We start from the raw sequence: 17,746 nt of genomic DNA on the forward strand, positions 1-17,746 counted from the left end.
GAAGCGTTCCGCAAGTAAGCCCCTCCCCCAAGTCCCTCCTCCCTACCTTTTATCTTAGCCTGCTTGGCACACTCTCCTCATTCCTGATGAAGGGCTTATGCCCGAAACGTCGAATTTCCTATTCCTTGGATGCTGCCTAACCTGCTGTGCTTTAACCAGCAACACATTTTCAGCTCTGATCTCCAGCATCTGCAGACCTCATTTTTTACCAGTTGAGAAGAACTTGCAAGCCACCAGCATGTACAGACTGCCTGAAAAAATAGCTCTCTTAAAAGGTACCTTCATCAATTAGTGACCTGTGAAAGAGAAATCCTAAGAAGAAGAAAATCTACAGAGGAAGATACGAAAGGAAGATTTGACAGCTGCCTGGTTTTGAAATTTGAATTTTAGTAAATCTTAATGAGGGGTTTTATCGGACTAGTATTATAGAAGGGAAAGTAAAGATAGGAGTTGTAAATAGTTATTAGTTAATTATTCTCTGTTATACTTCAAGAAATTAAGTTGTTACTTTTTACTTTAACTAGTTCATGGTTTCTCGAATTTTCAGATTACAGCGTGGCATAAATCTTTTCTGGGTTGCTGGTTTAAATTAACAAAGGGGGTTTACCCTGTGTCATAACAACAACTTAATATTTTATAACAAAATGTGACACCTCTGCTCAGACAATGCATTAAAAGTTGTGAGGTTAGAGTCTGGCTGTATCCCAATCTCAAGTCAGACTGGTTCTATTTGCAAAGTGGAATGTACAAAATATTACATGTATTGACTGCCTGCAGTTTGTACATTTTATAAGACAGATAGAATGCATCTGCAAATACAGATTCTCCCCATAGATGCGTGCGCGTGTGCACGAGACACAGAGAGCGTGCGTGTGAGTACACTTCTCTCCTTTAAACAATCACCAAACCTTAATTAGATGACTATTAACAGAAAACAGCCAAGTAAACCATAACACCGTCCAACCCTGCCACGTTAACCACTGCAAGGCGTGTCAAAGTGTCAATACGGATGCCACCATTACCTGTGGGGACATCACCCACCATGTACACAGCAGGTACTCATCTGCTGAAGGCAAGGATGCCCTGAGGCATGGTACATTGGTGAGACCGAGCAGACACTATGACAATGGATGAATGGACACTGCACTACAATCAACAGACAGGAGTGATCCATCCCAGCCGGGGAGCACTTCAGTCGTTAGGGACATTCGGCCTCGGATCTTTGGGTGACCGTCCTCCAAAACAGACTTTGTGATTTGCAACAATGCAAAGTAGCTGAGCAGAGGCTGATAGCCAATTCAGTACCTACGAGGATGACCTCAACTGGGATCTTGTGTTCATATCATACGACACATGACCCCACTCCACTCTACACACTTTCTCTCACACGCACACTCACGCAGACCCTCTCTTATGCACATCACCCAGACTCACACCCATGCACAGACCCTCTCATAGGCTTATACTCCAACACACCCACTTTATCAAGCTTTCACACATGCAAACACACTTTCATGTATAGTCACACCCACATGCACACTCTCTCTCTCGTGTGCAGACACACAAGTCTTTCAGGTGAATTTGTATTTGCAGAATTATATTTGCAGATACATCATATTTGGCTCAACAAATAATTTCTCACCTTCAATCATATAGATACTAATTGAGGAACTGCATCTCATTCAAGGCCAATGATATTAACTTTGACCTCCTTTCTTTTTAGCCACCCTGTTTCTAATCTAACTCGGGATGTGAAGTATCCATTCCTGTCATCGGCCGAGCTGGGTTTCCATCAATACTATTATTACCTATGCCCTTCGAGCAATTTCTGCTTCCACTTGCTTAATTTTTTCACTATACTCCATGTATTTATATACATACAATTTATTGCCCACCTTCCACCGCCCACCAAATCTCTTTCTTGTCCATTGGAAGGCAACCATTTCTTTGTTTACTGTCAACACTCAAGTTTTCTTTCACTTACTTTTCCCCATCTTTTGCCCTTACTGACACTTCCAAAATTAAGCTTAACAGTCACATTTTCCACTCCTCACTGGAAAAAATTCTGAAGGAGAGAAGTAATCTCCACTTAAAGAAGGTTTGATCAAGGATAGTCTGCAGGTCTTTGTTCAAAAGGGTGGTCATGACTAGTGGATCTGGTTGAATTTTGAGATGGTGACCAAGGGTGTAAATGAAAGTTGTGCACTTGATATAGTTTAGCAGGATTTCAGCAAGGCTTTTGACTTGGTCTCACATGGGAGACTGATAGAGAGTGTAAAAGCACAAGGCATTAGGAAGCAAGTTGGATCCAAATGTGGCCTAGTGATTGGAAACACAGGGTGATGGCACAAGGCTGTGACTGGAGGCCAGTGACCAGTGGCCTACCATAGAAATTAGTATATTAATTTTTTGTAATGTACATTAATGATGCAGATTGGAAGGTTGGGGTGTGTATGGTGTGGGGAGAAATGTTAAGCAAGATTGTAGATAATACAAAGATTGGCCAGTGATTGACAGTGAGGAAGAAGGTCTTGGGTTACAGGAAGATATGGAGAGAGTTTGGTCAAATAGACAGATGGAACTTAGCCTGGTGAGTGTGAGGTGATGCACTTTGGAAGCAGGACAAGACAAGGAGGTACTCAATGAATGGCAGGATGTTCAGAGGGATCTTGAGGTAGTTAAGAAGGCATGTGGGACATTTGCCTTTAGCTCCAAGGAATGGAAAGGTTATGCTAGAGATGTACAAAAAAAAGCCTTTGGTTAGGCCACAGCTGGAGATACAGGATGTTGCGTGGGATGGAGCTCTTTAGCTATGAAGTGAGACTGAAAAAGCTCGGGTCATTTTCTGTGGAGCAGAGAAGGTTGAGGGGGAGCCAGATAAAGGTATTTATGATTATGAGGGGCATGACGAGGTGGATATAAAGCAGCTGCTGTCCTTATTTAAAAAGAGAAAGTAACATTGGGGCATAATTTTAAATATGAAAGGAAGGAGGTTTAATGGATTTGAGGAAAAACATTTTCAGCTAGAGGGTGGTGCTGCTGAGTCACAGATATTGATGTCCACCACCTAGCATATATTCTGCAACCTTGCCACCCTCAAAATGTAGAGGATGCTGTTTTTCTACAAATAAATACCTAGTATTTGCTTGTTTCACAAAATTCTATACCTACGGCTCAAGTGTGTAAAAACTTCACTTTGCATCAGTACTGTTTGCAAACATTTCAATGGCATAATTTGATGGAAAGAGTATCAAATGACTATGAAAGGAGAAGTAATTTGAAATTTTCAAAGGAAATTGTTCTTAATAATCTAGTTACTGAAAGTTCAGAGACCTTTTTTAAAGCCCTTAAATCAAAATAGCATTTTTGTTAAGAGATTATTATTCCTTATATGCAAGTCAGACTTTGTTTTTTAAAAATGGTCCGAATTGTAATGAAGCTAATAAAGCTGTGCATCTCAATTTTGCAGGCTTTCTGGTAGAAGGTCAGTCCTAAGAAACAATCACAAGATGAGAATCTATCTTGGTGGGTGGCAATATTAAATTGAGAGCAGAGGTCAAAATACATGATTTCAGGTCCACTTCATTTAAAAATAATAGAGAGAAAGTTGGGAATGCATTAAAATTAAATAGTGATCTTTTAACAATACCTCTATACACTTTGCTATAGAAACAAAAAAATCAGTCCCTGGAAGAGAAGCTCAGAAACTATGCCATATTACACTTCCAATCAGCTATGAGTAACCCAACAAAGTACATGGAGGAGTATCAAAATAAGAGGATATGGCGTCATGAAATGATGTGTGCCTCTTGGTCAAAGCAGCAGAGCTAAAGAAAGGTCAAAAATAATAAAGAACTAGATATAATTATTATTTCAGATTCTAATCTCCACAGTACATATCTAGTGAAAAATATAACATCTGATGCCTTGAATCTCACAAATAGGTTTGGGTATCTACAACAGAAAATATTTTTGCAAGCCTGTCAAAATAATGTAATTACTTGAAGAATGTTGTATAATAATACATTGAATGGAAAAATATAGGAATAATTAAAAATGGTGTAGAACTGATGGTTGGACCATAGTTGAGAATGATGTCACAGTCTGTGATTCAATTCCAATTTAATACGATTTGTGCATCCTCATAGAACTTGAAAAGCCAATTTTCTTTTGTTCTGCGCAGGCCATCAGATGTGAGGTTGAGTTAAATGATGTTTTTTGTGATCTTAAAGCAGTGGGCCTCTAATCTTCAACAATGTGGATATGACATGCTTCAGGTTTGTTGTGTCATCATAAACCACTTTTCGGTACTTTTTCTCATCTCATGGCATTGTGTTCCCTATATCAACTGAGCAGCCGCAACCTCTTAGATTGGTCTTCATTCAATCCTTCCATCTTTTGAACTGATCACCACAAAAACATCTGCCAAACTATAGCTCAACATAGAATATATTCTTTAATTGTCTGGCTTCAGGCATACGAGCTATTTCTGCCATGACTAAGACTTGAAAGGGCCTCTGTGAAGATTTTGTATTGATTTTAAACAACTTGAAGCTCATATCATCTGGCAGGGCCTCCTTCTGAAGGCCCCAGCATTACAGATGTCAGCCTTCAACCAATTTGAGTCACTCCACAGAAGGTAAAAACAAAGGGAAGATCTGTTGAGTTTCTCCAGCATTTTGTTTTTATGTCAAATCTCCAGTATCCTCAGTACTTTGTTTTTAATTGTATTTTGCTGTCCTGCTTTGACTCTATTCTTTGCTTTGATACATTTACCCAAGCTCGATTCCTTACCCCTCTGTTTCACTTAAAGCTCTACATCCCTTTCTATGCAGCTTGTCAACTCAGCAATCCCAATGTACAACAAATGTAGACAGTCCCAAGAGATACAGATTCTAGTTTATACAATGTCCCATGGTCTCACTTTTCCCATACCAGTAATTTGCTTCTCTACCATTTTTCATCCTCTTCCAATTGGCATGCACCTCAAATAGTATTCCAGAGGTTACATTCCAAGTTTCTAATTTAATACCTCACTTCTCCTAATGCCTCAACACAACCTCTTTCCTACTTCCACTCATGTCACTGCCACCAGTGTGACCTTGACACCCGATCCTCCTCTTCCCACTGCAATTTCTTCTCCAGCCCAGAGCAGTCATCCTAAACCCTGACACCAAGCAGACAACAGAGCCACCAAGACTCAGGACCTTTGCTGCAGAGAACAGCCTCCATCCCCCTCACTATATTGTACCCTACTATCATCATTATGTCCTTTCTTACTCCACCAACCTGTATAGCTTCCTGCACCACAGTGCCATGGGATGTTAGTACACTCACCTTGTAGCCTTCTCTCTCATCCAGAATTCACTTCTTCCTTAAAAAGATATTCAAAGACTCTGCCCTCAGGATCTTATCTGTTTCAATCAAGCCAACTGTTTCCCTTCTAAAATTCAATAGATGCAAACATATCCTGTCCAGCATTTTATCATAAAAAGCTCACACATTTCAGGTATTAATCAAGTAAACTTTATCTGAACTGCTTCATTCCTCTTGTAAGGCAGAATGTAAATTGAAATCAATACAGTACACAGAGCTCCAGACGTACTCACCCATGTCATGCAAAACCTCCCCACTTTTATATTTAATTTCCCTCAAGAAACAAGAACATTATTAGCTTTCCTAACTACTTGCTGTAGCTGCATACTAATCTTTATTCATTCATACACTAGGACACCTAAAACTCTCCCTGCACTAAAAGAGGTCTGCAATCTCTCACCATTTAGATGCTATGTTTCTTTTTAATTTTTCCTTCCAAAGTGGACAATTACACATTAGACTCCATGTCCCATTTCTTTGACCACTCACTTAACTGATCCATATCCCTCTTTATGTCTTCTTCACAAGTGGGAGACACAGTCTTGGTAAAAAGAGACATTTGGAACAGAGAAGAGGAGGAATTTCTTTAACTCGAAAGATGCTGAATCTTGGGATTCTCTGCCATGGAGGACGGCGGAGTCTCAGTCACTGAAGATGTTCAGAATTAAGACTGATAGATTTCAACATGTTAAAAGCATCAAGGGATACTGAGGTAGCAAGGGAAATAGAATTAAGGTAGATTAAAAGCTGAATAACCTACCCCTTCTCCAATTTCTTACATTCTAGGTATATGAAAAAATAATGATACCTAAAAGACTCACAAGTATTGTAAAGTGAGTTTTAAAAATGGTTAATTGAAATGCAATAGGTTACTATGGAGATTTATGGTAGAAAACAAATTGACAGCGTGATTCAGTAAAATATATGAAATGCAGCATGAAAATCTCTCAGACTTTGTTCTAAAACCATATGGAATTCAGAAGACATAAAAGTGTTAACAAAAGGATTAAAGCAGAAGCATGAAAAGGAAATTATTGATGGTTAGGGTGAGAATGAAGGAGTTTTCAAAATATACTGAGAAAAAACAGGATTGTTCCACTTAAAATTAGTGAGAATTTGGATATCATCATAATATGTAAGCAAAGCTTGACATCCTAAAAATCTTCATAACCAGTTACTTACAAACTTCAATCTCTTACTAAATAGGGAAGTGATGTAGTCACGTCATAGGCCCAGGGAGCACCCATCTTCGTGAGGGCTGCACAGTGATATCAACAAGTTTCATCCCACCATCAAACTCACCATGGACTACTCTCAACTATCTGTCTCATTCTTGGACACATGCATCTCCAATAAGGATGGACACCTCAGCACCATACTCTACCACAAACCCACAGAAAACCTCACAATGCTACACTTCTCCAAAACGTATTAAAACAGCCCTACACATACACCAGATCTGTTCAGATGAGAAGGAATGTGACGGGTACCTGGAAGTACTCAGGGATGCCCTCATAAGAACGGGGTATGATGCTCAACACATCAACCGCCAGTTTCTACATGTCACAGCAAGGAACCGTAATGATCTTCTCAAGAGACAGGCGTGTGCTGTGACTGACAGGGTAGCCTTCGTAGGAGCTGAAAAACTTTGCCATGTTCTTCGTGATCTCATGATGAGATCTCATGGAATACAGGGAGAACTAGCCATTTGGATACAGAACTGGCTCAAAGGTAGAAGTCAGAGGGTGGTGGTGGAGGGCTGTTTTTCAAACTGGAGGCCTGTGACCAGTGGAGTGCCACAAGGATCGATGCTGGGTCCTCTACTTTTTGTCATTTACATAAATGATTTGGATGCGAGCATAAGAGGTACAGTTAGTAAGTTTGCAGATGACACCAAAATTGGAGGTGTAGTGGACAGCAAAGAGGGTTACCTCAGATTACAGCAGGCTCTGGACCAGATGGGCCAATGGGCTGAGAAGTGGCAGATGGAATTTTATTCAGATAAATGCGAGGTGCTGCATTTTGTGCAAGCAAATCTTAGCAGGACTTATACACTTAATGGTAAGGTCCTAGGGAGTGTTGCTGAACAAAGAGACCTTGGAGTGTAGGTTCGTAGCTCCTTGAAAGTGGAGTTGCAGGTAGATAGGATAGTGAAGAAGGCATTTGGTATGCTTTCCTTTACTGGTCAGAGTATTGAGTACAGGAGTTGGGAGGTCATATTGCAACTGTACAGGACATTGGTTAGGCCTTTGTTGGAATATAGCGTGTAATTCTGGTCTCCTTCCTATCGGAAAGATGTTGAAAACTTGAAAGGGTTCAGAAAAGATTTACAAGGATGTTGCCAGGGTTGGAGGATAGGGAGAGACTGAACAGGCTGGGGCTGTTTTCCCTGGAGCGTCGGAGGCTGAGGGGTAACTTTATAGAGGTTTACAAAAGTATGAGGGGCGTGGATAGGATAAATAGACAAAGTCTTTTCCCTGGGGTTGGGGAGTCCAGAACTAGAGGGTATAGGTTTAGGGTGAGAGGGGAAAGATATAAAAGAGACCTAAGGGGCAACTTTTGAGCTGGCAGAGGAAGTGGTGGAGGCTGGTACAATTGCAACATTTAATTGACATTTGGATGGGTATATGAATAGGAAGGGTTTGGAGGAATATGGGCTGGGTGCTGGCAGGTGGGACTAGATTGGGTTGGGATATCTGGTCAGCATGGACAGGTTTGACCAAAGAGTCTGTTTCCATGCTCTACATCTCTATGACTCTCTGACTCTCTGACCTGCAACACATTATCAATGAGGATGAGCACCTCGCCAAGACCTTCTCCACCCCTCCACTGCTCGCCTTTAAACAACCGCCAACCCTCAAACAGATCATTGTTCTTAGCAAACTGCCCGGCTTTCAGGACAACTCCATACAACCCTATCACAGTAGGCACTGCAAGACGTGTCAGAGTGTGGACATGGATACCACCATTACACATGGGGACACCTTTCACCTTGTACATGGCAGGTACTCATGTGACTCAGCCAACGTTGTCAGTCTCATACGTTGCAGGTAAGGATATCCTGAGGCATGGTACATTGGGGAAACCGAACAAAGGCTACAGCAACAGATGAATGGGCATCACACAACAATCAACAGACAGGAGGGTTTCCTCCCAGTTGGGGAACACTTCAGCGGTCGAGGACATTCGACCTCGGACCTTTGGGTGACCATCCTCCAAGGTGGACTTCGGGACAGGCAGCAGAGAAAAGTGGCCGAGCAGAGGCTGATAGCTAAGTTCGGTACCCATAGGGAGGGCCTCAACCGGAACCTTGGGTTCATGCCACTACAAGTGACCACTATTGCACTATACACATACACAGACACACACACACACGCATCCTACACACATACATACACACGGACACACGTATACACAGACACGCACACAGCCACTCACACACACCCCTGCAAACATACACGCTCCCACACTCACACATGCATCCTCTCACACTCTTAGACCACTCTAAGCTCACACACATATATATACACTCTCTCAGACACTCACAACCCCCCAGCTCCCCCCACACATATACACACTCACACATTCACACATGCACCCCCTCTCAGACTTAGACACTCTACACTCATACACACACAGATACTCTCTCTCTCACACTCACAAACCCCCACCCCAGACAGACAGGCACACACACACACAAACCCATATGCACACATATACATATACGTTTGTGGGGTGAATTTGTCCTTGCAGACTTACATTGTACTTTGCTCAAAAACTGCATGAATTCATGTAAGACTCTGTGAACTCACTTTTTAGATTAGAATCAGTCTAAACATCATGGCAGAGACAGGGAACACAGGGGGCTAACACCTTCAACGTGTTATCTGACTGACACCAATTGTTACAGTTAACCTGAGAATGTAACTTTTAAAAAAAGGTTTTGTGATTTACATATGAAAGAAGTGAAACTAGCAAGGAATTCGAGCAGATGAAAAACTCAACAAACAATCAAAGGCATTTTTCACTGTATAATTTCAGTTAAATCACGCTCTAAACTTTTGCTATAAATTCTGTGTCTTACAATTGTGTACTCCACAACCACCTGATGAAGGAGTGGCGCACCGAAAGCTAGTGTACTTCCAATTAAACCTGTTGGACCATAACCTGGTGTTGTGTGATTTTTAACTTTAAACAGGGGAAAGTTATAGATGGGGAACAAAGAGATAGCAGACCAATTAAATATGCACTTTAGTTCTGTCTTCAAAAAAGGAAGACATAAATAATGTCCCAAAAGTGTTACCCGTTAGTTCCTCCCTTTCATGAGACCAGTAAAGAAAATTAACATTAAATAGGAAAATGTTGTTGCAGAAACTGATGGGTTTAAAAGCAGATAAATCCCCAGGCCCGATAATCTGCACCCCAGGGGACTTGGGAAGTGAGTCTAGAAATAATAGATGATTTGGTGGTCATCTTTCAAGATTTGACAGACTCTGAAACAGTTCCCATAAATTGAAAGATAACTAAATGCAGCCTCACTATTTCAAAACAAAACGCAGGTAGAGGGAAAGCAGGAAAGTATAGATTGGTTAGCCTGACATCTGTAATAGGAAAATGCTAGAGTTCATCATAAAAGACTCAATAGCAGAGCATTTCGAAAAGTATTTGGATAGGACAGTCAGCACGCATCTGTAAATTTTATGAGGCTGTAACTAGTAGAGCTGATAAGGGGTGGGCCAGTGGATGTAGTTTATTTGGACTTTAAAAAACTTTCAATAAGATCCCAATCAGAGATTAGCATATAAAATTAAAGTGCATGAGATTGGGAGTAGTATACTAACATGGATACAAAACTAGCTGGCAGACATGAAACAGAGCAGGAATAAATGAGTTAATTTTCAAGAGGCAGTCAGTGACTAATAGGGTACCAAAGGGATCAGTGCTTGGACCCAAGCTATTCTCAATATGTATTCATGATTGAGATGAGAGAATTAAATGTGTTATCTCCAAATGACAGAAAGCTGAGTTGGAAGATGAACTACGGAGGAAGAAAAAGAGATGCTTCAGTGTTATTTGGACAGGTTGAATGAGTAGGAAAATGCATGACATGTAAAACATAATGAGGTTAAGTATGAAGTTATCCACTTTGATATCAGTTTAGAAGGAATATTATTACCTGAATGGTGATGATTAGGTTACTTACAGTGTGGAAACAGGCCCTTCGACCCAACAAGTCCACACTGACCCTCCGAAGAGCAACCCACCCAGACCCATTCCCCTACACCTAACACTACGGGCAATTTAGCATGGCCAATTCACCCAACCTGTATATTTTTGGATTGTGGGAGGAAACCAGAGCACCCAGAGGAAATCCATGGAGACACGAGGAGAATGTGCAAACTCCACACAGGCAGATGCCTGAGGTGGGAATTGAACCTGGGTCTCTGGCACTGTGAGGCAGCAGTGCTAACCACTGTGGCACCGTGCCGCCCACTAGATAGATTGGGAAAGGGGGGATGGTGTAAGAGCAACAAGACCTAAGTATCCTTGTAAACCACTCGTTAAAAAGCAAGTATGCAGAAGGGGCAGGTTGGATTTGCAGCGAGAGGGGAGGATGAGAGTCCAGGAGCATGGAAGTCCTGCTGCAGTGCCTTAATGACACATTATGTGTAGTCTTGATCTCCTTAATGTTCTGGCTTTGGAAAGGGTACGAAAACAGATTACCAAACTGATTCCTGGGAGGCAGGACTAACGTCTGAAGGGAGACTGGAGTGATTTGGACTATATTTACAGGTTTTGAGAAAAATTAGGACAAATTGCATTGAGGCCAATACAATTCTAACAGGGGTAGATAGACTAAATTCAAGGAGGATGATCCTGATGTCCTGGAGAGCCCAGAATCAGGGGTCACAGGCGAAGGATACAAGGTAAACACAGTGACGAAAGAAATTTCTTCATATAGGGAGTGGTGAGCCTGTAGAATTTTCTGCCGTAGAAAGCAGTAAAGGTCAAATCATTAAATGTTTAAGAAGATTTAGATATAGTTCTTAGGGATAAAAGGGATCAAAGGGTAAGGGGAGAAATCAGGAGCACAGTACGGAGTTGGATGAACAACCATGATCATATTGATCATAATGAGCAGCTTCGAGAGGCTGATTCTAGGTTAGTGATGCTGGAAGTTCAGGCAGCATCCGCCTGAACCGCTGTGCTCTTCCAGCACCACTGATCCAGACTCTGGTTTCCAGCATCTACAGTCATTGTGTTTACCCATCGAGAGGCAGATGGCCTATTCCTGTCCCAATCTTCCCTGTGTGTTTATGTAAGACCAACCTTATTTTAACAGAAGTGCCAGCCACAAAGAGAAGTGTGATTCGGCTGTTTAACCCAATTATATCTCCTTTTCCCAACCTAGTCTGACCTCCACTCTCACCTCCACCAAAGAGCTTTGAGATATTTTACTACATTTGTATAGAGCCTGAAATGTAAGTTGTTGTTGCACCCGGTGATCTCTATCTCTTCAGTGGAATGGCAAAAAATATTTTTCAACAATGAAGACCATTGCAATATCAACCACTTAATGCCACCCTAATCATTTCAGCTATTGACTTCAAATTGACCATGACGAAAGAGTGTGGCTTCAAGCTATGAAACTCATTTCTCATGTTACCTCCTAATGCAAGTCATGAATTCAATATTTCAGGAATTATATTTTTACATTGACAACAATATAATTTAGATTTAACAATTACTTTAATGGTAACCAATAATTCAATACAAATCTTGTTTCCTGAGCTCTCACTGATGGATAAACAATGTACTTATTTCCCTTCTACAGAGCTTCCTTCATATAGGAGCTGCAGAAACGTCATCAGGTTCTTTTAACAGGATAATGAAAGGGCTATCAGTGAACATGTCACTACAAAAATTGTTTTTTGTCTCACCCCTAAAACCTTCTGTGTTTTACAAATCCCAAGAAAGTAGGTTATGCTTCGTGACGTCCGTCGTTTATAGCTGTAAACATTGTTGCTTGTTTCTAAACTGACTCACATTATATAGTGCCTAAACTCTAGAAAATAATGTGTTATGATTCTTGGTCATGGTACTATATCAATAGAGCTTTGACATTCATAATGAATTGTATCAAAATATATGAACTAATACATGTCGATGAGAGGTTGGGTATTTGATGGAGCAAATCTGATCCAGAAAATCTTAATATCAAATGGACATGAAACTTTCTTTTAACATTCTGTACTTGCAGTGTGATCTGAAAAGTAAATTGTTATGGTGAAAGCTTCAAAATCAGAAAGAATACCTCTTCCCTGCTGTACAACACAACACGACTCTGAATTGCAATGTTTTTCTGTAGAGTGACCCTGAACTGATTCTGCCAATCCAGCTGGTGCGAAATGGGAGTAATTTGACTTTTCATCATTTTAGATCCTCATCAGGTTCAATTTCACTGTACTCCCATTGCTGACTCCCTTTACTGTTCACTGACTAAAGACATTGCCTGGTAGGCGTATGGAGATACAAAAGATCAATATGAAGGATCAGTCTTAAACTGGAGTCTGTGCTGAATGGGTTGTTCTCAGCTGCAGAGAAAATATGTGTGCTATAGCCAAAACTGAATTAAAGGTAGTAGCCTTTCTGAATACTAAATGTGTACATTAAGAGAGGACAAAATCAGTTTGGTATTAAGTCTTACTGTTGGAGTATATGGCAAATGTGTCTCATGGGCGAGGTTTAAGATTGTAGCTGTTTTTGTTTGACCTTTCTTTCAGCTCTATAGCAACTATTTTGGAATTAAAATGTGGCACAAGTGTCTTAGACACATTCACACATTCTATCACATGATCATCTTCTCTTCAGCTTGTTCCACACGCAAGTAGGTTCAATGGCAACATAATCAGCTGATCACGTGGATGGCAGGCAAAGATCTTTGACCCTTATCAACAGCTTCTGGGTCAAAAGGTTCAGGCTCCACATGGGAAAGACCATCCAGGCACACCTTCACTTACTGCAAGGCCAGCAACTCCAGAACAGACAGTGGTCATCGCTCCCACCCTCCCCGGAGAGGTCCCCAACTCTTCATAACTTGCCTCCACACTCTTTTCTGATGCCTCATGACTGGGCTGTGACCCAGGTCAGCAAAGGCATATTCTTTTTCCTTCGGAGTACCTTCAAGTGTATGGGTGTAAAGCTGGAGATTGGAGTGTGTTACCTAGTGCCAGTGCAAGCACAATATGCTGAATTGCCTCCGTCTGTGCAGTAACACTTCCGTGATTCTAAGAAGCTCTCCTTTCAGGCCCATGTACGTTGGACTGGAGGCCAGTACCTAAAGCATATTTTTCCAAATGTGAGAATATTAGTATACCCCTCTCTAGACTCACCAGCACCAAATCCTCCTCCTTTGTGAATACTGATACAAAGTACTCACCCACCTCCTCTGGTTCTATACATAAATTTCCTCCTTTGTCCTTGAGTGGACCTAACTTACCCTCTTGCTCCTATATATGTAGGAAACACCTTGGGATTTTCCTTAATCCTGCTTGTAGAGGACATTTCACAGCCCCTTTTAGCCTTAATTTCTTGTTAAAGCTTTTTTCTGTTTTATTTTACTCTCTGAGAGCTCTGCCTGTCTTCAGCTTCTTCTCAGAAGTGCAGCCACAAAACGTATTCCTCGACATAAGGTGTGTGTGTTTCTTTATATAACTCTCTTTCTCCTCCACCCACCGCCCAGGTATATGTGGTCAACATACAGCAAAACGAAGGAGAGACCTTGGAGGCTCTCCACCAAACCATCTGTGATGATGAAGTGCGTGACTCCTCAGAAGATGCACAGACAAGGTATTCAGCAGTACCCTCCATCAGCAGAGAGACCACTGTCTTAGTGGGTGCCTTAGCTAAGGTAGACTCAGGGCCACTACCTGACAAGATTGTGACACTTCTGTGCAGCTAGCGGAGGAAGAAATGTCCGAGATGTTGGACACTAGGAATTATAAAAGGCCAAGCCCCTGCTCAGTCTCTTGCAGATGTGCTTCTGTACTCAGCTATAAATGACGTGTTTGTCCTACAGAGACAGGTAAGGATGCTGGAGGCCCTCACTGGGCTGGAGTAAAAGATGAAGGAGTCCGTTCATTTTCCCTCCACTCTGGAAACTCTAGCAAGCGAGTGCTAGGCTGCCTCCATAGAAAGTCAGCAGTTGCCTTAGAGGGTCAGATCAAACAGAATACCGAGTAACTGCCAGATATGTGCTCAGACCATCACCACATCAAACTAGCCATACTGCCCACCGTGGCCAAAGATGCAGGAATAGAAGTAGGCCATTCAGCCTAATAAATCTGCTCCCCCCACTCAATGCGATCATGGCTGTTCGGATAATCTTCAACTCCACTTTCCTGTCTTTTTCCCCATAATCCTTGATTCCCATATTGATTAAAAACCTGTCTGTCTATCTCAGCCTAGAATATACTGAACGATTCAATCTTTACAGTCTTCTGGGGTTAAAAAAAATCCACAGAATCACCACTGTCTGGAGAGAAGAACTTTCCCCTCACACCTGTTGTAAATGTGCGACCTATTATTCAGATTATGCCCTTTGGTCCTAGACTCTTCCAAAAAGAGGAAAATAACTTTTCTGCATCTACCCTTGTGGCACGGATGACAGGAACAATGGAAAAACATACTTTCCATTCTGCCTCCCTTTCCCTTTTCCCACTGGAAATTGTAAAACCCAGCACAAAAGGTCATTAAGTCAGAATAATAACAGTTAAAATCTAATTTATTATTAGAAACTATCATCTCACTTTACTGGGAACGTACCTTGGTTGCAGAGTAAAGTGGAAGCGTTCAGAGGTATGGTAAGGTGTAAGAAAAATGCTAAGGTGGTGGGTTCATGAGAAATTTGTCAAAAAAATATGGCATATAGCAATACACAAAAAAAAACTGAGAGCTTGAGACTGTCCTTGTGAAAATAAGATTGGAATATCTATGCCCCTACGAAGAGATAAAAACCTGAGACATGACACTGTACACCAAAGACTGATGTGAAAAGCATCATGTAATTAAAGATATCTTTTTGTTCAAGGCAAGTATGCTCAAAAATAAAGCTGATGATAACTGGGGAGAGGAAGGTTCTGATAGGGTAATAGCCAGGATAAAAAGGTCAGATTTTCCATAGTGGAGAGTGACAGGGACAAAGGACAAACCTGAAAACTAAAAGTTGCCCCCACCCCCCCGCACGTCCCCCACCCCAACACACAAATACAAACACACCCACCCACACCCATCCACCCATACGCAAACACATCCACACACACACACTCACACCCAAGCACACAAACACCTACACACACAAACACACCCACCCACACCCACACACACACACACCCACCCACACACACATGAACAATCCCACCCACACACGAACACACCCACCAACACCCACACCCACACACACACACACAAACACAACCACAACCACACACACACAAACTCACACACAGTCATTATGTTGGAAGTACATGGACTGCAAATCACCAATAGAGTTTATTGCAATAGTATCAAAAACCTCAAACCAGTTTAACTCCATGGGATAACTCTTCTGAGCTTGGGGACTATATCACAGAGATCAGAAATATCAATAGCTCTATGATTCGCTGCACATTGCCCTGGCTTCACCAATATTTTCTACAATATACCGGATAATTAGGGACAACCTCATGGAAGGCCCTCCTCATCCCTTGTTCTTTAACAATAGCATACCATCAGACCACATTTCTGAAGAGACGATTATGTGGCAAAGCAATGTTAAGAAACGAACATTCTGAACTTGCTTCCCTCTTCCAGATGACTGCTGAGGGTACAGCCAATAGAAATCAGCCCAGTCCTTACATGAAGCAACAATAATGATGTATTGTAATGACAAAGAGAAGGAAGTAACTGGATCCAGAATAATGAAGCCCTAAACAATGCAGGCAGAGCTTCTCCCAAGCTACATGAAGGGAGAATGGAATGGGAATGGAGCAAAATATGCTCAGAGCAACAGCAACTATATGCAGGATAAACATTTACCAAGAGATCGAAAGAATGGTGTCTCCATTTAACGTATGACAGAACTAGTCAGCAGAAAGAGAAGATCATAAGTATTGAAGTATTACCCAGACATGGGATACTGAGAGAGCCAATTTATTCGCACACAATCAAAAATGATATCCCATAGTGGCAGATTATTACTCAAAATTCCCTCTCATCATGAAACCACAATCAGTCATCTCAGCAGTAAGAATGTTGGTTGCTGAACAAGGGATTCCTGAAAGATTACTATGTGACAATGGCAGCCAGTCCACATTCAGAGATTTTAGCAAATGCACTGAATAGCATGGGTTCAACATCATCACCACACTATCCTTGAGGAAGACAAATTTAGATGTCAAGAGACCCAAACCTTATTGTCACTCCAGTCCACATGTCATAGGCTGCCATGAAATTGCCTGCAGAGCTGAAGTGAAAAAAAAATGTTTACAAGGCTATTCTTTCACACAAAGTACTTGCGCCCAGTAAGCAGGAGGAATGGAGGCAACAACTCATTGAAACACAGGGGAGAAGAGGCAAGCGCTTCAACAACCATGTTAAATCCGTACCTGAGCTATCGAAAGAACAAACTAAGCACTCAAAGGATCCAAACACAAAGTCGTTACTGATTTGGAGACCCTGGATCAGTGATAACTGAAATGAATAATGGGAAACAGAAGAGAAGAAACAAAGTTCATATTCAACACAAACTTGAAATGGAAAATCAATAAAGATCATCGACAATAACACCAGAAACATCACTATTAGCTACAGTATCAGGGGTCCAGTAAAACCTAGGTGTATCAGCCAGAATGGCCTTTCAGTATGCCAACTCACCAAAGAGCACAATAAATCTCAAATTTAGCAATTAGAGAAACATCTTACCAGTGAAGTGATACCATAAATACTTCTTCTAAAAATAAAATGAATGCTGATGAAAAGGCTGTTGACAAAAGCTCCATTTGTTTCCAAGAAGCTAATCAATTGATAATCTTCTTTAGAAAAGTTTATGACAGGAACAGTTATAGTGATAGCAAGGATGGTGATATGTTTGACAGAACAAATATTACATATTGTATTGTTTCTAAACAGCTAGGAACTAATTACATATTTAAGTAGTTTCAGCAGACATTTTTCATGGCTGCACCGGATAATCTGCATTTTATTCTCCTCCCCACCCCAAACCATCACCACCACCAGGGAGGGCTGTCCACGTAGGAGCTCTCCTACATTCCCCTCGGGAACCTGGGGTGGAGGTGTTGCAATACACCAGTCCCACGCAACCACAGATTGT

At 41.4% G+C, this 17,746-nt stretch overlaps 1 protein-coding gene across 2 annotated transcripts in view; it reads left to right on the top strand.

Annotated features, from left to right (window-relative positions):
• The window catches only part of LOC132831459 (cytochrome b5 reductase 4), a 150,183-nt gene that overhangs the window by 113,069 nt on the left and 19,368 nt on the right, over positions 1-17,746 (top strand). Inside the window, exon 17 of one of the 2 annotated variants that reach the window (XM_060849634.1) lies at positions 6,583-6,608. The exons of the other annotated variant lie outside the window; for it this stretch is intronic. The gene's annotated coding sequence lies outside the window, so the exon portion shown is untranslated. Of the gene's footprint in view, positions 1-6,582; positions 6,609-17,746 lie in introns of those variants that run through there. 2 annotated transcript variants of the gene reach the window in all.

The sequence above is a fragment of the Hemiscyllium ocellatum genome, chromosome 3 (assembly GCF_020745735.1).
Source record: "Hemiscyllium ocellatum isolate sHemOce1 chromosome 3, sHemOce1.pat.X.cur, whole genome shotgun sequence".
Lineage (NCBI taxonomy): Eukaryota > Metazoa > Chordata > Chondrichthyes > Orectolobiformes > Hemiscylliidae > Hemiscyllium > Hemiscyllium ocellatum.